Here is a 22,652-nt window from a genome sequence, read left to right as displayed (position 1 = left end):
AATGAAACATTGAGACAAGGTCCTTCTTGTATTGTTTGTGCTCTTATTTCTGGTAGTGTGGTGTTGGTGTCGTCATATATGAATGCTGACTGACAGACAGAAAGGGAGAAACTGTACTCCCGTACCAGCCATCTGTCAGAGAATGTGAGGAGGTTCGTGAGTTCACCCAACATAGTGGCACACAACCTGCTCTTTAGAAATAGTGGGTGACTACTTCTATCTTTCTTGCTCAACAAAGGCAAATGAAGAAAAGAATCTTTAAAAATTTAGGACTGGAGCCGCTGCCTAAGAGTCGAGCACCAACAGCGGTACGGAGACAAGTTGACTACAAAAAACGTGTACGTTGTCACATTGCAAAAGACATGACATTCTGACAGTTTCTTTTGGTTTTAACGTTAGATGTATTTAAAGCCATGTCCTCAACGAACCTACATCTATTTGTATACTTTTAAAACCAACGTGAAGTGCATGGCAGGGAGTATTTTGGACCAGGGGCATGCAGTGAGGGTCTGCGGCACCTCCAGCATAGACACAAATTTGACGTTTTGTGTGCTTTTGTTTTTAAGTATATAATGAAATGGAAGCGTCCAAGATCCACACGTAAGAAGATACTAAGATGCTCAATCTAACAAAGAGGTGGCCATATTTCTTTAGTGTTACAGAGGGCTATATTATATATTACTGGAAAAAAGCCTGCACGCGAGTAAAAGCAGTCTTTTATGGCATTTCGGCAGTGACGAAATGCGTTAAAGTGACAGCAATGCAGCTGTAACGTTATGACACAAAACTGCAAATTGGGCTGCTATTAGCACAGTTATATTCAGATCTGCATCATCGTAACATCCAGACAGTGTGTGGAGCACACAGACAACAATAACAGAATAGGCCCGCTGGCCGTAACGTCCTAGCACGAAGGCAAAGAAACGACCGTTTTTCATTTGTTTATTGGGAACGTTCTAGAACCGTAATGTATATACCAGCTCCCTAGTGCTATAGAATGAAAGTTTCAGTAGGCTATGTTTGGCAAGAGCTTCTATTATCCTGTAGTAATAGGTTTGCACAAGGTACTTTTACGGTAATTATGGTAACTGGTAGTATTACGTACGAACCAAAAAGACGTCGAACACTGTCGTGTGAACTGTTCTACATAATTTGCAGATTATGAGTGAGACCTTGTGCTCCGTGAGCCCATATGAAGTATGAAGCCAGGATTCACCCAACGTAAGAATGTGCAAGTAAACGTGCTCGCTATTTGTAACTGATCTTGCAGCACAGAAAATTCGTAAAGTAGCTCTGAGAGCACCAAGTCTGCTCACAGAATTGAGGAGACATATGGAGACATGTACAGTACGAATAGTTCATACCTGCGCTGTAACACTTGCATATGGTATCAGCAGAAATTTCAGATCATACCATGTCTTGTTGCTGAAACAAGTTTTGAATATCGTGTAATAAACAACATGTTTTGAAATGTTATTTCACACACCACCAGAAATTTCTCTTTATAATAAACCCATTATGATAAAGACAACTTACATGTGACCTCTCACTCTAACAGCTGGTAAAAGATAACTGCCAGTGCACCGTAATGCAGTAGTGATATCATGCACTGGCGGCACACTTGTTTAACATGCAAATGTCTGTCGAGACGATCTGAAGGTTTTGAGGTGCACGGATTTTAGATCAGGCTAAATATAGACAACGCACGAAGATAACTTCCCTATACTAAAGCATTTTGTTGTTGACTATATTAATGTACTTCACAACTGACAGTATTTCCAGTGAAGAGGATGGTTATTCTATTTTCTTGTCGCCACAGTAAGAAGGATACAGAGTACTGTCAATAAATTAAGGTTATTTGATGATGACTAACCGAATAAAATTGGTAATGAGTAAAGGGTTGATTGACTGCTTTACGTAGGAAGACAAAAGTAAGCAGGGTGACAAATAAACAGTGGTATTAGCGTACCGTCCCCCGTACTTAAACTAAGTTTATTGTTCGGTTTCTCTCCCTGTAACTGTGGTAAACCAGCCGTTACCATTGAAGAGTTGTGCGTGGGGGGGGGGGGGGGGGGGCGAGGGGGGAGGCTATTACTAATTCCTTACTAGAGACAATTTCTTCAGGAATTAATGTGTTGAATATTCTGTGTCCATTAGCCCCTACGCTTCTTAAGAGAAGGTTGTATGTTGTGCGGTTTCATCCTCCTCACCGCACAGTCTGAACTTAGGGACTTATTTCTGCAAATCAGTCGTGTGTAGGTGTTTGTTAAAGTTCCCGTGGCCAGACATCTGCCCTGCCATGAGTTTAATCTGTCTCCTGTTCAAGCCTAGGATTGCAGAATTTCTCTTGTCACATACTTACGGCATCATTAGCTTGCCATCTTACTGTTTTTTTTTTATTGTTAATCTGATATTCTGCGTGCTGCCTCCTAATCCAGCTACGTAGTTTTGTTCTTATCATCGTCTTAATTGTACTTATGACTGGTTCCAGTCCAACAAATGCAGTCGTAGCACCTGTGCTGGCCATCCTACCAGCTTTTTCATTGCCTCTGACTGCTGAGTGACCAGGGAGACACAGCAGATTTACCCTGTTGGTTTTTCCTATGCTCACAAGGGCTTCATTGCATTCTGCAACGATCTTTGAACTCACCGCAGGGGCTGGTAGAAAACAAAGATTTACTACTTCATCAGCTCTTCATTGTCCTTAAGTATGACTTCTTTCATATGTAGTCCAACTAATTAAAATTAGTTAACTATGAATGGACAGCAACTACATAATGGCACATCATTATCTACGAGAATCTTTCAATAAATAATGAACCTAATTTTTTTTTGCAGCAGTTAATGTACACTGGTGTGCAAAACTTAAAGGCGACAGTGACTTTCGCGTGATGTGTCATTGCAAGCTCGATGACAATGGGACCCCTTTCATTGAAAGAACTGTTACAGTATAATACACAAGATAACTGAAAGAAACCCTCTATGAAACGAACAGAAATGATACTTTTGTTCAAAGATAATAATTACATTGAAGTCACTGCGATTTATGGTGGTCCCCTAGACATTACAAAAGGCGGGACACGATTTTTAATCAGGTTTGTGATCACCATTCATGGCAATACATGCCTTGCAATGTGGTCCCATGCTGGCCAAACGTTTGGTAAGGAGCTCTTATAGCAGGGCGTTCCATCCCTCCAACAGCACAGTTGACAATTGGTTCAAATGGCTCTGAGCACTATGGGACTTAACATCTGAGGTCATCAGTCCCCTAGACTTAGAACTACTTAAACCTAACTAACCTAAGGACAGCACACACATCCATGCCCGAGGCAGGATTCGAACCTGCGACCGTAGCAGCAACGCGGTTCCGGACTGAAGCGCCTAGAACCTCTCGGCCACAACGGCCGGCTAGTTGACAATTGCTGGATGGTCATTGGGTCGGGGATATTCTCCGCTCAGGTATTGGATGTCTTCATCATCATTTCATCCCAACCCGCCTGCAGGTCGCCCAATGTGGCGTCGAACTCTCATTTCATTTCCATTGGGGCATGTGAACGTGCTGCAATATCTCCCCAATGCATTTCATACACACTCGATGGGATTTAAGTTGGTGAAACGGGCACGCCAGTCCATTCGCCGAATATCCTCTGGTTCCAAGAGTTCATCCAGCTGCGCTGTTCGATGCGGCAGCGCATTGCTGCCCACAAAAGTGAAGTCAGGGCCGAATACACTCCTGGAAAGATGCACATGAACAAGGAGTATAGGGTCAGAATAATGTTGGCCGGTATGTGACCGTGTTCAAAGATTTGGAGGTCGGTATACCCATGCAACACTATACACTGAAGAGCAAACAAACTGGTACACCTGCCTAAGCCTAGGCGCAAATTGAGAGGCGTACAGCGCGCGTGGCGCGGCGCAACGCAGCGCGCATTTTTGTAACTTCACAGGTTCAAATGGGACGGCGCAAATTGGGACGCGACGCGACTGGGACGCGACACACGCCTGCGCCAGGTCGCGCGGCGTTGTGATTGTAGCACAGTTTCTCGCGGCGCGCGCCACCCGAGGACTGCGGGAGGGGTGAGGCGGGGAGTGGGAAAGCAGTCCTGCCATGTGCTCACTTCGGTATGGCGCATATGGGCAGTGGAAGCATTCCCAATCCGGAAGATACAGCCTGTAATGTATACTGAATTTTCATATCACTGAATAGTGTTTCGTTTTTCGCCGTTTATCTTTTCGTTAGTACATAACAGTTTTCAGATACACATATCTGTACAGTTCTTTTGTTTTGTTTCTTCTTTTGTCAAGGACAATCCACAGTACAATAACTGGTGAGCCTTTAGCCACTGGGATTATATCTTCTGCCTCCACAATGTTTTCAGTTCGTAAGAAGGGACAGACGATTCATCGTGAGGGTAGTGAATGAGGAAGTAAGGAATATTATAAAATCACTTGATCTAGAAGCAAGGCAGGAAAGTAACACAAGGTTATTACTTGCTGCCTGTTATGCTGACGTATCACTACGAACTATCGCAAAAACTGGAAAAGGCGTAATTTCCACAGATATGACCTATTTGTGCTTCTGGTAAAACGCATCCAAAATACAAAGTACGTAACTTTCACTATCGTTACTTGGATATGTATGCAATAAGAGATATTACACTATGTACATGTGGACATCACATTTCCACTGCAAGCTAGAAACAGTCGAAAAGCCTTCACAGATAACAATGTTTTAATTGGCTCGCCGTGACGAGAAAAAGGATTTCAATGGTTGCATACACATTATCAGCATTAATAAACTAATTATACAACAGGCTACACAAATGAAAAAATGGTCGGTATTATTACGAAAGTATGAGTATCCTGAAAGAGTGTGATGATAAGATATATTTAATTTGTTGACATTGTTGTTGTGGTCTTCAGTCCTGAGACTGGTTTGATGCAGCTCTCCATGCTACTCTATCCTGTGCAAGCTTCTTTATCTCCCAGTACCTACTGCAGCCTACATCCTTCTGAATCTGCTTCGTGTATTCATCTCTTGGTCTCCCTCTACGATTTTTACCCTCCACGCTGCCCTCCAATACTAAATTGGTGATCCTTTGATGCCTCAGAACATGTCCTACCAACCGATCCCTTCTTCTAGTCAAGTTGTGCCACAAACTTCTCTTCTCCCCAATTCTATTCAATACCTCCTCATTAGTTATGTGGTCTACCCATCTAATCTTCAGCATTCTTCTGTAGCACCACATTTCGAAGGCTTCTATTCCCTTCTTGTGTAAACTATTTATCGTCCACGTTTCACTTCCATACATGGCTGCACTCCATACAAATACTTTCAGAAACGACTTCCTGACACTTAAATCTATACTCGATGTTAACAAATTTTTCTTCTTCAGAAACGCTTTCCTTGCCATTGCCAGTCTACATTTTATATCCTCTCTACTTCGACCATCATCAGTTTTTTGCTCCCCAAATAGCTAAACTCCTTTACTACTTTAAGTGTCTCGTTTCCTAATCTAGTTCCCTCAGCATCACCCGACTTAATTCGACTACATTCCATTATCCTCGTTTTGCTTTTGTTGATGTTCATCTTATACCCTCCTTTCAAGACACTGTCCATTCCGTTCAACTGCTCTTCCAAGTCCTTTGCTATCTCTGACAGAATTACAATGTCATCGGCGAATCTCAAAGTTTTTATTTCTTCTCCACGGATTTTAATTCCTACTCCGAACTTTTCTTTTGTTTCCTTTATTGCTTGCTCAATATACAGATTGAATAATATCGGGGATAGGCTACAACTCTGTCTCACTCCCTTCCCAACCACTGCTTCCCTTTCATACCCCTCGACTCTTATAACTGCCATCTGGTTTCTGTACAAATTGTAAATAGCCTTTCCCTCCCTGTATTTTACCCCTGCCACCTTCAGAATTTGAAAGAGAGTATTCCAATCAACATTGTCAAAAGCTTTCTCTAAGTCTACAAATGCTAGAAACGTAGGTTTGCCCTTCCTTAATCTTTCTTCTAAGATACGTCGTAAGGTCAGTATTGCCTCACGTGTTCCAACATTCCTACGGAGTCCAAACTGACCTTCCCCGAGGTCGGCTTCTACCAGTTTTTCCATTCGTCTGTAAAGAATTCGCGTTAATATTCTGCAGCTGTGACTTATTAAACTGATAGTTCGGTAATTTTCACATCTGTCAACACCTGCTTTCTTTGGGATTGGAATTACTATATTCTTCTTGAAGTCTGACGGTATTTCGCCTGTCTCATACATCTTGCTCACCAGATGGTAGAGTTTTGTCAGGACTGGCTCTCCCAAGGCTGTCAGTAGTTCTAATGGAATGTTGTCTACTCCGGGGGCCTTATTTCGACTCGGGTCTTTCAGTGCTCTGTCAAACTCTTCACGCAGTATCATATCTCCCATTTCAACTTCATCTACATCCTCTTCCATTTCCATAATATTGTCGTCAAGTACATCGCCCTTGTATAGACACTCTATATACTCCTTCCACCTTTCTGCTTTCCCTTCTTTGCTTAGAACTGGGTTTCCATCAAAGCTCTTGATATTCATGCAAGTGGTTCTCCTTTCTCCAAAGGTCTCTTCAATTTTCCTATACGCAGTATCTATCTTACCCTTAGTGAGATAAGCCTCTACATCCTTACATTTGTCCTCTATCCTTCCCTGCTTAGCCATTTTGCACTTCCTGTCGATCTCAGTTTTGAGACGTTTGTATTCCTTTTTGCCTGCTTCATTTACTGCTTTTTTATATTTTCTCCTTTCATCAATTAAATTCAATATTTCTTCTGTTACCCAAGGGTTTCTACTATCCCTCGTCTTTTTACCTATTTGATCCTCTGCTGCCTTCACTATTTCATCCCTCAAAGTTACCCATTCTTCTTCTACTGTATTTCTTTACCCCATTCCTGTCAATTGTTCCCTTATGCTCGCCCTGAAACTCTGTACAACCTCTGCTTCTTTCAGCTTATCCAGGTCCCATCTCCTTAAATCCCCACCTTCTTGCAGTTTCTTCAGTTTTAATCTACAGTTCATAACCAATAGATTGTGGTCAGAGTTCACATCTGCCCCTGGAAATGTCTTACAATTTAAAACCTGGTTCCTAAATCTCTGTCTTACCATTATATAATCTATCTGATACCTTCTAGTATCTCCAGGTTCTTCCATGTATACAACCTTCTTTCATCGTTCTTAAACCAAGTGTTAGCTATGATTAAGTTATGCTCTGCGCAAAATTCTACCAGACGGCTTCCTCTTTCATTTCTTAGCCCCAATCCATATTCACCTACTATGTTTCCTTCTCTCCCTTTTCCTACGCTTGAATTCCAGTCACCCATGACTATAAAATTTTCGTCTCCCTTCACTATTTGAATAATTTCTTTTATCTCATCATACATTTTATCAATTTCTTCGTCATCTGCAGAGCTAGTTGGCATATATACTTGTACTACTGTAGTAGGCGTGGTCTTCGTGTCTAGCTTGGCCACAATAATGCGTTCACTATGCTGTTTGTAGTAGCTTACCCGTACTCCTATTTTTTTATTCATTATTAAACCTACTCCTGCATTACCCCTATCTGATTTTGTGTTTATAGCCCTGTATTCACCTGACCAAAAGTCTTGTTCCTCCTGCCACCGAACTTCACTAATTCCCACTATATCTAACTTCAACCTATCCATTTCCCTTTTTAAATTTTCTAACCTACCTGCCCGATTAAGGAATCTGACGCTCCGATCCGTAGAACGCCAGTTTTCTTTCTCCTGATAACAACGTCCTCCTGAGTAGTCCTCGCCCGGAGATCCGAATGGGGGACTATTTTACCTCCGGAATATTTTACCCAAGAGGACACCATCATCTTTTAATCATACAGTAAAGCTGCATGCCCTCGGGTAAAATTACGTCTGTAGTTTCCCCTTGCTTTCAGCCGTTCGCAGTACCAGCACAGCAAGGCTGTTTTGGTTGGTGTTACAAGGCAGATCAGTCAATCATCCAGACTGTTGCCCCTGCAACTACTGAAAAGGCTGCTGCCCCTCTCCAGGAACCACACGTTTGTCTGGCCTCTCAACAGATACCCCTCCGTTGTGGTTGCACCTACGGTACGGCTATCTGTATCGTTGAGGCACGCAATCCTCCTCACCAACGCCAAGGTCCGTGGTTCATGGGGGGGGGATATGTATTGCTGAAAAGGCAGATCTACTTTGACGACCATGTCCTTTGAACGACGTGAACTGTTGCTCACAAGGCACACATGGCTAGCTTGTGCATTCCTGTCGTGCGCATTATTCTCAGCTGCTGACGATTCACTGACCAATATGTTGTGCGCAGATCAATTGTTTATTTTTCTCAATAATAACTCTTTTAATCGCGAATCACACACTGTCAGTTTGGCAAGCCGCCGGTGAGTAACCAGCATCTGGCAGGTGTCTGTCATTCCGCCTAAAGGGAGCGCTCGTCATTATTTTAATACCGCTCAGATCAAGAGAAGGAATAAAATCCTCCAGTCGCTCAGTGTTAAAAATACCATGGTTTACGGGGATTCAACTATCACAACCACAGGTGAAAACACAAGCGGCCAAAGACACTGCTAGCTAGGGCATAACCACCTATGGTAAACTAACATACGCAAACAGCGACAAACGCCGGTAAGCCCCTGCATATCAGCAACACTGACTGGCAACTACCAGCTGCTATTAGAGCCAACCAACAGGCCACAGCAGGGACACCGACGAGCTCGCCCACAGACGCACGAACAATCTGCCAACACTCCCTCACACTGTGCCTCCGGTATATGACCTATCGGACACAAGACCGATAACAAACCTAACTGTTGCCGGTTGCAGGACGCTGAACGAGGACTCTGTACCAGCACCCAGCGCCAGCCGCCGAGCAGCACAAACGCACAACGTCAAGGTATCGACATGCATGATACCCACTACTAACAAAGCCTATCCTTACACAACCTATCGCAGGCAGCAAGACAACCGCTAGTGCTCTTGCCGCCCGACCTAACTTTCGCAGAGGTTTTTTTCCCTTGGCTCTTGCTTTGGCACTTTTTTTCCTCTGCCCTTCAAACCGCTACCCTTCGTCAGATTTCGACCAATCTATCTCCAGATGAGCGCGTATTAATGGTTAATCCTAACCAGACGTACGCAGACATCGCAGTACCCACATCCTGCGACACCTCACTTTAGTGAATACTAACCCTTATGCAGAGATGGCAGTAGACGTTTTGTGTTGGCCATCATGCCGGTGTAGGCGTGGAGGGGCTCCACCTCTTTTTTTGGATTAAACCAAAATTCCTACAGAATTGTCAATTTATTTTGTGTGAATTGTTAACCTTTTCTCATTCCGAAGAAGCATTACCACTTATGAGTAACGGCCACATTTCTCTTGTTGACGGGTTTAATTGTACTCCCTTTCCCAAAACACAGTGTAATTTGCACAAACTCATCTCACAGCAGCTATTGCGGCAGAATTCTGAAACAGTGTCTCATTAAACAAGTAACTGGCAATCAGAGAATTCAATATCTTACGAAAAACTTCGTAGTGTCGGTTTGCAGTAACATAAGAGAAGAAATTTCACGCTCATTGTCATACTAGGAAACTTTTGTTTCACTATGTTGTGGCTTGGCAAGACAGCCAAGCCACTAGGAGGAAGCCGAAAGGCACGCGTTTAAGATCACGCAGGCTGGCGTGAGGTCTGGAACAGGTAAAGTAATTGAGACTAGCAAATAAAGTACGAAGCTGCTGGAATACTTAACTTTAATCCATAAGCGGTGAACATAGCTCTTGACGGTACATGCATCACAAGATAAATAGCAAATGATAATGGCGCCTTGCTAGGTCGTAGCAAATGACGTAGCTGAAGGCTATGCTAAATATCGTCTCGGCAAATGAGAACGTAATTTGTCAGTGAACCATCGCTAGCAAAGTCGGCTGTACAACTGGGGCGAGTGCTAGGAAGTCTCTCTAGACCTGCCGTGTGGTGGCGCTCGGTCTGCGGGTCCGACGTATACTAACGGACCGCGGCCGATTTAAAGGCTCCACCTAGCAAGTGTGGTGTCTGGCGGTGACACCACACACTACCTGTCGATAAGTCTCAAAAAATTAGTCACTGGGGTTTAAAAAAATAAAAAGGAAGTGTAACTACTGATATACCGCCATAGATAAGAAAGTTCCGTGTGTTTACGAATTGACAAAATACTCTCCTCCTTGCGTGCTATCATTCGCCAGGATCTCGTTTCTATGTCTCGAGCGGCTTAGGAGATATGAGGGCTGTTGTCAATATTTCATTCTCGCGAGCGTGAGATCGGGAGCGCTCGAGCTCCATTTTCTCGAGATCGGAGGCAGATATGGACCTCCTCCAAAGTCTAAAGAAAAATTCAACAAGTCAGCTAAATTTCATATGCAGCTACATATGGTGTAATACGCACCAAACGCAAGATCAAAAATGGTTCAAATGGCTCTGAGCACTATGCGACTTATCTTCTGAGGTCGTCAGTCGCCTAGAACTTAGAACTACTTAAACCTAACTAACCTAAGGACACCACACACATCCATGCCCGAGGCAGGATTCGAACCTGCGACTGTAGCGGTCGCTCGGCTACAGACTGTAGCGCCTAGAACCGTACGGCCACTCCGGCCGGCAAACGCAAAATCATAGCAACCCCTATTTTTCGTTGAAAACTTTTCGAATTTTGCATAGCGTCTTACTAAAATGTGTATGACGCTACATGCAAGGCAAAAATCAAATATTTTCACTAAATAGTTTCTGTAAAATCGTTTGAAAAAAATTACAGGATGCCCGCGCTTCGGCTCTGTCAGCGCAGAACACCGCCAATCGGCGCGTGCAAAATGTGTGTACGCGTCGCAATATGCGCAGGACCAGCGCGACATGTGCGGAACGTGCGCATCGCGCTGTAGTTTCGTGTCACGACACACGTGCTATACGCGTCTCAATTTGTGCTTAGCTCAATATTGTGTAGGGCCCCTCGAGCACGCAGAAGTGCCGTAACACGACGAGGCATGGACTCGACTAATGTCCGAAGTAATACTGGAGGGAATTGACACCATGAATCCCGCAGGGCTGTTCATAAATCCGTAAGAGTACGAGGGAGCGGAAATCTCTTCTCAACAGCATGTTGCAAGGCATCCCAGATATGCTCAATAACGTTCATGTCTGGGGAGTCTGGTGACCAGCGGAAGTTTTTAAACTCAGAAGAGTGTTCCTGGAGCCACCCTGTGGCAGTACCGGACGTGTGGGGTGACGCATTGTCCTGCTGGAAATGTTCAAGTCCGTCGGAGTGCATAATGGACGTGAATGGATGCAGTTCATCAGATAGGATGCTTACGTACGTGTCACCTGTCAGGAGTCGTACCCAGTTGTCTCAGGGGTTCCACATCACTTCAACTGCACAAGCCCCACACCATTACAGAGCCATCACCAGGTTGAACAGTCCCCTGCTGACATGTAGGGTTCATGGATTCATGAATTTATCTCCATACCCGCACACGTCCATCGGCTCATAGAATTTAAAACGAGACTCATACGCCCAGGCAACATGTTTCCAGTCATCAACAGTCCAATGTCAGTGTTGACAGCCCCAGGAAAGGCGTAAAGTTTTCTGTCGTGCAATCATCAAGGGCTCCGAAAGCCATCTCGACGGTGTTCGTTGAATGGTTTGCATGCTGACACTTGTTGATGGCCCATCATTGAAATCTGCAGCAATTTGCGGAAGGGCTGCACTTCTGCCACCTTGAACAATTCTCTTCAGTCGTCGTTGGTCCCGTTCTCGCAGTATCTTTTTCCCGGCTGTAGTGATGTCGGGGATTTGATGTTTTACCGGATTCCTGATATTCACAGTACACTCATTAATGATCTTACGAGAAAATACTCACCTCATCGCTACCTCAGAAATGATGTGTCCCATCGCACTTGCGCCGACTATAACAGCACGTTCAAACTCACTAAAATCTTGATAAGCTACCATTGTAGCAGCAGTAACCGACCTAACAGCTGCGCTAGACATTTGTTGACTTACATAGGCATTGCCGACCGCAGCGCCATGTTCTGTCTGTTTACATATCTCTGTAGGGGAAAGTAGGGGAAACGTGCGCAGCGGGTATACATGCGCATCGCTGTTTCTCTGATTTAAAAACTTTGTTGAACTTGTAACCAGTGCTACACCTAGCGGCAGGTTAGCGAACTACTTTCGTCTGGTCGCTGGGCCGCCATTACAGTCTCGCGTTCAGTGAGTTTGCAAATGGTGAAACGTGACGTTGTGATCTAATTTGCAGTTCTCTGGATTTAAGACGGTGAGTCGCTATTTATTATGTTGACTAAATTTACGTGTGATATAGTTAAAGCCTGTATGTTATGGGTATGTTTTGAAGTGAGTCCTGTTTGGTTGTAATTAGTTTTAAGAAAATTGTGGCCAAATTTATTTCCAAGAGACTATGGGGTAAAGCTGCATACCGATGCGCACGTTTCCGCCGCATATAGTTAAATACCAGTTTTTTCTTTGTTCTCAGATGCCGAGAAAGTACGTCCGGAAAACAGAGCAGTACAGTTATACTGCAGACACGCTGAAACAAGCAGTACATGCAGTAAGAACAGATGGGAGGAAAATCAGAGAAGTTGGTAGGAGCTTCAAAATATCAGAATCAACAATACGAAAATACCTCGTGAAGTCCATTAACGAGGTAACACCGCCAAGTTTGGGGCGTAAGTCTATTATTCCAGAGAGTGTTGTGCAAGAAATGGTTGATTTTATCGTCCTTCTTTGCAACTTGTTCTATGGCCTAACACCTAAAGGCTTGCGGAAATTGGCATACGACTATGTTGAGAAGAATGGTATTAACCACAATTTCAACAAAGAGAGTGGCTTGCCCGGCAAAGATTGGATGTACAGTTTTCTTAAGCGCCACCTGACCATCAGACTGCGGCAGCCGTAAAATAATAGTGTGAATAGAACCAATGCTTTCAGCAAGGAAGAGTTACTCGATTTTTTGACAATCTGCTAACTTTAAAAAGAAACTGAATATTGATCCCACAAGAATGTACAACTAAGGTGAAACTGGCATAACCATTGAACAAAAAAAGTGTTCTAAGGTGTTTGCTACCAAAGGTTAAAAGAAGGTAGGCGCTGCAACTTCCGCTGAGAGGGCAGGACCATCACTGGTCTGTTTTGTATGGGCGCTGGAGGTCATTTTGTACCTCCTATGATGATTTATCCAAGAAAATGAATGACTGCAAATCTTCAGAAAAATGGACCGAATGGGGCCATTTACTGTTGTTCCAACAATGAGTGGACCAACACAGAACTATTTAATGAGTGGCTTCTTCATTTAAAAAAAAAACATACTCGCTCAACAGCTGATGAACCAGTGCTCCTCATACTGGACAACCACAACAGCCACATTTCCATTGAGTCTTACAAGTTTTGTAAAGAAAACCACATGCACATGGTCTCTCTGCCACTGCACACATCCCACCGCCTACAACCCTTGGACCTAACCTTTTTCGGGCCCTCTGAAGAATGCTCTTTCTAGAGAATATGAACTTTTCATGATACGAACAGGGCACCAGAGAATTACTGACTACGAAGTTGCTGAACTTGTGAAGAATGCTTTTCTTAAAGTTGCTGCATTGCCAAAAGGCTTATCTGGCTTCCGTGCAGCTGGTATTCACCTATACAACCCCGACAAGTTTTCTGAACTTGATTTTGCCCCAGCTCGAAAACTAGACGAGCTAAGAGTGGAAGCAGCCACAGATTGTGACAGTGCTTCAACATCTGCAGCACATAAGACCCCATCGACTGCTACAAGTCCCTCTGTGGGGCTGTTTGATGACCCTAGTTCCTCAACATCCACAGGAGGTTTTACTGAAAGCCATAAGAAGTTTATGACTTATCTACCAGCTTTTGACCTAAAGAAGAAATCTGATAGGCCTAAGCCTACTGGGGTTAAAACAAGAAAGCCCAGAGAAAAGCAGCACTCTGAAATACTAACTAGCACACCCATGAAAATAAAGCTTGAGTTGGATATAGAAAAGAAAAAGGAAAAAGAAGAGGTGAAACAGCAAAGAATTGCCAGTAAAAACATAAAAGTTGCTAGAAAGCTTAATCTCGGCAATAGGCCTAAGCCCAATGCAAAAGAAAGTATGGCTAAGAAGAGACTTCAAAACAAGAAAAAGGATAATCAGACTTTTGGCGAGAAAGACTTACAAAAGAATGTAAACAAGAAGAAGATGATAGAAGAAGAATCAGACGATTCAGATGTTAACGAAGTTCCACTGTGTAATGACGATGAGTCCGATGATATCGACATGGAGCTGTTTGACCCTGGCGCACATCAAGGAGCCGACGACGAGATTTTGTGGAGATCATGGTTAAGACAGGGAACTGTGGTACAGATGTACTTTGTGCGGAAGGTGGTACCATGCAGCTTGTACCGCAAATGATTCTGCTAAAGATTTTATGTGCAGTGAAGGACTTATCTAACTTGTTAAATCTGTAGGCCCCTAAGATCAAAGAAAACTTTGCATTTTATTTGAAAAGCAATAGTCCTGAACTATGTTAAATTTTGTAAAATTTGATTAAAACTTATGTTTAACCTAATCTAATATGTGCCTTATCAATATAATTTTTGGAACAAATCTTGTATTGTTTTTTTCCCTCTCCAGGTATTACTGCTTATCAATTCTTCTTACATGCGCACAATTACCCCACCCGATGTGCACGTTTCCCCGACGTTCGGGAAACTGTGCGTTTAGGTAGTGTCTTGGAATTTTGTTTTTGGTGTGTTTATTTTTGAATATTTTAGGTTATCTCAATTTTTATAGATACTAGAATAGTTGCTCTAAGTTTTGATACAAAATAAACTTTATTTAACGAAGTCAAATTTTTTTTAAAAAAGTTCCGCTTAGGTGCGCACTTTTCCCCTACTTTCCCCTATCTGAATACGCATGCCTATGTCAGTTTCTTTGACACTTCAGTGTACCTCCCGATGCCATAACACTTGGACCACTAACACTAACATATCTGGAAATGTCCCTAGGTGTGGTACGTCTTCCTACTTCTCACCATGTGAAGATAAATTCAGAATCACTACTCAGACTAAATGTGCTTTTATCTGAGAAGAGCACGTGACCCCACTCCTCCTTGGTCCATTCCCCATGTTCTTGGCACCGTTGCCAACTGTACCATTGGTGTTTGGGTGCCAACAGGACATAACCTACTGGTCCTCAGGCGAAGAGACCACTCTCATGTAGTTGCCATGCCACTTAGGAGTGTGAGATTGCGTTGCCTGTTGCAGTCTAGCGGTCATCTACTGCTGTAGTCGACTGTGGTCGACCACCTCCTCTCGTTTGGATTGCAGTGCTTGTTGGTTTGGAACGCTCCCTATCCACGTGGAACAGGCTGTCACACTTCGTCATTCATCCAGTTTTACGACGACTCACCTCTGTTCGAAGTCATCCAAATGTTGTCTCCGGGCCGTGTTGTAATGAATAACACGACCACAGTGCACCGTAATTGCTCACTGATAGACACACTTTCTCTTTCTCCCATTCCTTCAAGTGCACTATAAGGGACAATCGGGAAGCACAGATCACTTAAGGAAACTGATCATTCAGATAGAATATATCCATCTGAAAATTTTAAATTTTGTATTAAACGGCACATAAATGTGTCCTACCGCCTACGGTCAAGAGTTAAACGTCACACCAGTTCTATTCTTTAGCACAGACTTTGATTGGCATTCCCCTAACTGTGGGGTAATATTGATCAGATATTTGTTCCATGTATTTTATAAGAGAAATACTGACATTTAATTATTACATACATATATTTTATCATTGTGTTAAAAATTCTTACACATAATACATATTGCAATAATCTTATCCGAAAGGCTAAAGTAATTGCCTAACCTGTGAGTCTTAGGGTAAAACTATTGAATTTATGGCTTACAAAAAAAAATTATTAACCGATACAAACATGGTACAAACTAAAAATATAATGGTTATAATGATTTAAATGCAAATATTAATAAGCAAATAGGCTTTGCGGAAAATTAAGTGAACCATTAACAATGTGTGTAGCCTATTTGAGGGAAACTAGTAAAAGTTTGATTCCGTTTTTTTGTGTTTCTACTTAAGCTTAGCCCTGCTATTTCTTCAACAAATGTCACAAAAATAGTTTCCAGCTGAGTCAGCCCCACTGCTAAGAGCGTGGTTCCATAGCCCACATCCTGCACATCTGCACCTCCCTTCGCATTCTACCGAAATTCACCGCAGATAAAGCACGTATTTTCACCTTCATTGCCCAGTTAATCATTAAATTCATCATCATCACACAGGTCATCTTCATTTATGTTAATATCACTGTACTCAGTATTTAGCTTTCATTATCTTCATTGGTTTCTATCACTTTGCCTCTTCTGCCCTACGTTCCTTAGGGGATTTCTAATTTAGTAGTTTACCCTCCCGTTTTTTTTTTTTTTTTTGTTTTTCTTTCCTTTGAGGACTTCCAGTCATAATTTCTACATGTTGCTTGGCTTTTCCTTTTTGTTTCTTTGCTTTGCTTTGGCCTTCTGAAAATGGTATTGGGATTAGCTCTTCAAAGTTTTAATTCGACTTGCATTTTGATTGAGAAGTGCTATATAGAGTTTCTTTGGGCTGCGTTATTGGAGCCAAATGACCACTGGGCGTTCATGTGGATGGCTGGCTTGGTAAACAGAATGCTGAATGCACCGAGGCATTCGACTTCGTTTTGCCCATGGGTGATGTGCTCACTGGCTCAGTACTCTCTACATCTATTTCTAGAACTGCAACATGTTGCAAGATGGTTTCAGCAGGCAAGTAATCCTCATCTGTGAATGTATCTGGGTTCATAGGGAAAATAGCTGTTTGTCTGAATCCAGGAACAGCATTTCTAGTAGGGGCTACTTTGGAATATGCAGCGTTAAAAAATCCAACACTGTCATACGGGATTATTTTCTGTAGGCAGGTGGATGTGATTTTGATATCAAATTCACTTCGAAAGGCAAATTTCAAAGGCGAATAATATGAGACGTCCAGCGGCTGAAGCCAATGTGACGTGTGTAGTGGGATGGATAGTATAATCACGCCATTAACCAGACCAAAATAGTACGGGGCTGTAAGTTGACATGGCTACCATGGTTATCCAACACCAAAAGCACTTTATTGTCTACACTAGCCTTGAGTGGCGAATGAAGTGCTTAAGCCACGCAACGAATAAAACTTCGTTTGACCAACGACTGTGGGAACAACTATAAAATGCACGTGAAGGGCCATCCTTTTGCAAACGTGGGGACGTTCTTTTTCAAGGGAATATAAACGTAGGCGGAGTAGAGCCCCCTGCAGAATTCATGCAACAAGTCACGGTCATTATTTTCATTCGTTACCAGCTAAGCACAGAGTCAAGTCTTTTGTTCCCTGTAGGGCTAACGAATTTTCGAGGGTCTTGGGCAGTTGTCACTCCCGTCTTGTCCATATTAACAATACGATCAAGTGTGAAAGCAAATTTTGTCATCAGAGCTCTAACATGGTCTAAAATGTTTTCAATTACTATCAGTTAAATGCTACAAGACGTTTAATACTAATTGCTTCTGATTTTCGAAAAAACCAGAAAGCCAGTCTTCACCAGCTAAGCTGGAAACTCTGGAAAAGTTGTTATGCACATCGTTTGGCTCGGCATTTGCAAAAGCCACATTGCAGTGGAGTTAGTCCATAAAAATATTATCCATCAAACTTTATACATTCAGCACGGCCGAAGCTGTCTCCTGAGTAAAAGAACTGAGTTTCACCCATTTAAATTTCCTGCCAAACAGAGTTGTGAATGGAATGTCGAACTGTTTACTTGCTGCTCTTATGGAAAGTAAATCATCAATAAACAACAGTGCCTTTTGCAGCTTTCCATCAGCCCATTCTGCCCTGGTAGTAGTCTTTCCACGTCCTAGGCATCTGAGAAAGAAAACACTTTCTTGGAATCTACTACAGCCAACGGTAACACAGATATGAAAGGTCATGCAGTATTATTTAAGTCCGTGTGAGGTTGTGCTGATAACTTGATAGCCATTCCTCCACTCACTATATTGGCGCTGCTGAACATATGTACTGCAGAATTTCATACCCTAACACTACAATAAAATAGTGTAAAAGTATAAACCTTGACCTCAAATGATGTTGAAAACATTATCAATTCATCTGCACGATGAACCCATTAAAAATCCATGTGCAAATGTTACTTACGTTGCGTCGAAGACATGAAGAAATAAAAAAGAGTTGGTTTGAAAACCATTTTTATACTTCACTGGAACAACAATGTGAAACTGGGTTCACGGCTTGTAGTTAGTTCAGTGCTCAACCGGATCGAGTGCAGGACTCACCGGACTTCGCTAGAGTAGATTCGAGGCCCACGAGAAAGACAGGCCGCGACGCGTGACTTTCGTTTATTTCCACCGAGTATTTAATATATTACGTTACTTCATGTATCTTGCCCTTAAGTTTTGTAGAACAGTGTATATAGAAAAACATCCCTTTAGGCGCTTCAAATTTGATGTTTCTTCTGCACACTTGTGAAGTTTCAAACAATTCCGACAGATGTCAGCGCTGTAGTGAAATTTCGAAATGGAGTCCACTCGAGACGCTCGTTCCAAGTAATACAAGCACTCCGTCTACAGGCCACAAGTGGCCCATCGGGACCATCCGACCGCCGTGGCATCCTCAGATGAGGATGCGGATAGGAGGGGCGTGTGCTCGGCACACCGCTCTCTCGGGCGTTATGATGGTTTTCTTGTTACAAGTAATATGCTGCTATTAAACTCTTCGTTGCGGTAAAGAAAACATGGTGAACATCCATAAACATTTATGTGCAATGTATGGCAATGATGCAGTTGGCAGAAGTAATTTTGGGCGGTGGGTAAACCGTCAGGAAGAGCAGAAACTGAGCTCCATGACAAGCCACATTCGGGTCGTCCTGTCACACACAAAATTTTACACAAAATAGGAAAAAGTAAAAGAATGGATATCATGGAAGAAGTGGAAATTTTCATACATAATACAAGGCATGGAGATAAAATTCTTAATGAGATAACCGAATTCTAAAACTCGAAATTCTTCAACAGTCTTAAGACAGTTCTAACTCAATAGATTCAAGTTATGTCAGTGTAAATAAATGACTACAAATGTCAGAAGCAAGAATATCGATACAAAACCTCGATAATCGATACTGACTCACAAGCTACAAGTCCGCCATCTTGTGTTACGTACATAATGTTTAGATGTATGTCCAAGCAATTTGTACAGTGAATTACGTTGGAAATCAGTGACCAAATACAATGTGCAATAGTGTAATGTTAATCAACAGCTCCGTCATTACACCAGTGATGCAAGTGAAGCTGCAAGGTGATGAAATCGTTAGTGACCAACGGTCATATAAAAGCCTTTCACGCTATTTTCGTAACACACAACTGATGCAAAATTATCTGCATCCTATACAGGCCATGATATCACACATAGTCAACCACAAGGAAGAAACCAGCAGAAGATATCACTGACTTCGATTTCTGGCCCTCCACTGCCCCGCTCCTACCTCCCCCCCCCTCCCCCCCAAATGCCACACCAGCCGCTACGGTAACAAACAATGGACAAAGAGTTCTAGATTTGTCTAGTTCAAGACGGTTTATTTTTAAGTAACTTTTCTCTGTATGTATGTATGTATAAACGCTTGAAGATGGACAGAACATGTTCGAAACACGTTGTATTATGTTAGATTAAACATAAAACAAAAAATTACTGGAAGCAGAAATTACAAATAAATAATTATTACTGTATTTTGTTGTTCTCGAAGTTTATTCTAAACTACACATGAACGAAAACAGATAACTTTATTTAAATTGCAACATTCAAATTGTATATTTTTTAATATTACAGTGATACTAAAACATTGAACAAAGTACTGTAATTATACATCAAAAAGAAAGTTTTTTTCTGAAATAACAAGAAAAAAATTGACGAATTATGTAGAAGACAGATTTCAGTATTACAAATACACTGATAACATTATATCAAAAACATGTATTGTCTTTTTCAAACACTAAAACCTCCGCCTGTGCAGGCCTCAGAACGCCCCACTGTATTGGCTGACAGCCGTGTCATCCTCAGCCTCTTAGCGTCACTGGAAGCGGATGTGGAGAGGCATTTGGCCAGCACACCCCTTTCCCCGCCGTTGTCAATATTCGTGACTGGAGTCGCTACTCTCAGTCACGTAGCTCCTCAATTTGCCTCACAAGGGCTGAGTGCGCCCCGCTCAGGTCATCAGTCCCCTAGACTTAGAACTACTTAAACCTGACTAACCTAAGGACATCACACACACACCCATGACCGAGGCAGGATTCGAACCTGCGACCGTAGCAGCTGCGCAGTTCCGGACTGAAGCGCCTAGAACCGCGCGCCCACGACGGCGGGCCTCAGCCGTCTCTTTCTATCTCATGGCAGATTGCAAACTCCCACAGAGATGCCCCAATTTGCAGTACATTTGTAAATACATCGTGCTAGCCGTTCTACAAGCAATACAATTTAATTGGGGTTGAGAGCTTTAAGTCGCCTGCGGATACTATTTTCTCTACTACCTTCATAATAGTGCACTGAATAATGAAAACTAGGTTGAACGTCGTTTGATTGGCACCATGTCTCTCCGATAAATGTGTAGGCTGGCAAATATCCCCGACATTACCTGCAGTTCGATGGTGAAATAAATAGTTTATCTTTCTTCTTCCAAAATCTTTTATTTTCAACAAGATATAGTAACATGGACCTTTTCCATTGCAAGAAATGATTTAATGATGATCCTACTCTCAAGAAGAACCTTCTACTTACAAGTTTCCGCCTCGTCTAGATTAGCGCGATAGCCAGTCCTTCGTGCATAACTGAAATCGGCGTTGCTCTAATACAGCCGCCAGAGACCAGTGGCTGACGGCGATCTAAGACTTTCAATACAGAAGTAGAAGCAGAATCATATACCCTGCAACCATATTACATCAAGCTACTGATTAAAAGTTGGTAAGGGTGTATGAAGGCCGCAGGGTCTGGTATCCTGTCAGTAATAAACTAGGACACTTAAGACGTGAAAATCTTGTGCTTGGTGCTTGTAAGCATTTGTTAAAGATATTGGTGTAGATCATGAGCTGCATGTGAAATACTTAACTGTCAGACCGCTATTCGGGTGTAGAGCTCGTCGTCAGTGGTATCCGAGGACCAACAAAAATATTTGTGCATATCGGTATGGCTGGCTCTGAGCACTATGGGACTCAACTGCTGTGGTCATCAGTCCCCTAGAACTTAGAACTACTTAAACCTAACTAACCTAAGGACATCACACACATCCATGCCCGAGGCAGGATTCGAACCTGCGACCGTAGCGGTCGTGCGGTTCCAGACTGTAGCGCCTTTAACCGCTCGGCCCTCTCCGGCCGGCTGCATATCGCTATCTACAGCGTAACAACATCTGCGTGGATAACGGTGGTAACGTAATGTTATTTACATATTAAACACACCCACATCAAACGACGCGCTTGTCATTTATAAAAGCTCTATGATGTTAAAACTGATGTGAACCTTGAAGACGTATAAAGCCGTGTATATGGAAAATCTAATTGTAACCAGGTCTGTGTGATAACGGGATGATCCAATATCTGTCCGAGCTCATAGGACACCGGTCGACGTGCGTACGTGTTACACTTAAGAAACGTTTAAAGATCACTTCCGGGTCTCATTAGATTCTACACAGAACGAAGGGAAGGAACTCGTGGATAGGCCGAAGTCACATCAGTTTCGACATCATGGAGATTTTATGACTGACATGAACTTCATTTCATTTGGAGATGTATAAATATGCAAGTAAACCTACGATTCCACTGTTATGTACATAAATATTAGTTGACAAACCCGTCATTGCCCGGATATTGATTTTTATAATTTTCTATTATAAACGAAAACAAAAAATGAGCTACGTTTCTAGTGACGTATCGAAAAAATATCATATCCATGTATTCCTGAAAATGCCTTTGAAATTATGAAATAATCGTAGAAGAAATCTGCAAAACGCACAAATATACAAATGCAGTATCCAAATTAAGAAAAATGACCCGGACAGTTTCTGTACGCTGGGCGCAACTGCTCTGCGTGTCTACAACGCGATTTTGTAAACGTCTCTATGGCAACGCCTCTTCATAGTTCTATAGACGGTTACAGTTTCCACCTAGAGCCGTTTGCGCTTCGCAGTTGGAATCTGCCAAAAGCGCAACAAGGTGTCAGAGATTTCCTTAATTTGACTCAGCTGTACGAGTGTCTTAGTGGTAAAGAATATATGTATTAAAACCGCATCCATGATGCGGCAATTTTTAGCGTATCTCAGAGTTTATAACGTCACATCCCTTGTATTACGTGTCGTACAATGATATATTTGAGGAGGTACATTGAGCGGCATATGTGGATACTGTCTGTAAGATATGTTGCTAATAAAGTTAGTAGCAGAGAAGTAATAAATTTAAACAAATTGGAAAGGTGGAAGTTTTTCAAGCATTTCAGTGTTTATGACGTCAAAAAATGGTTCAA

This window comes from Schistocerca serialis, chromosome 2 (genome assembly GCF_023864345.2).
Source record: "Schistocerca serialis cubense isolate TAMUIC-IGC-003099 chromosome 2, iqSchSeri2.2, whole genome shotgun sequence".
NCBI classification, from domain to species: domain Eukaryota; kingdom Metazoa; phylum Arthropoda; class Insecta; order Orthoptera; family Acrididae; genus Schistocerca; species Schistocerca serialis.
Note: the sequence above shows the minus strand (reverse complement) of the source record.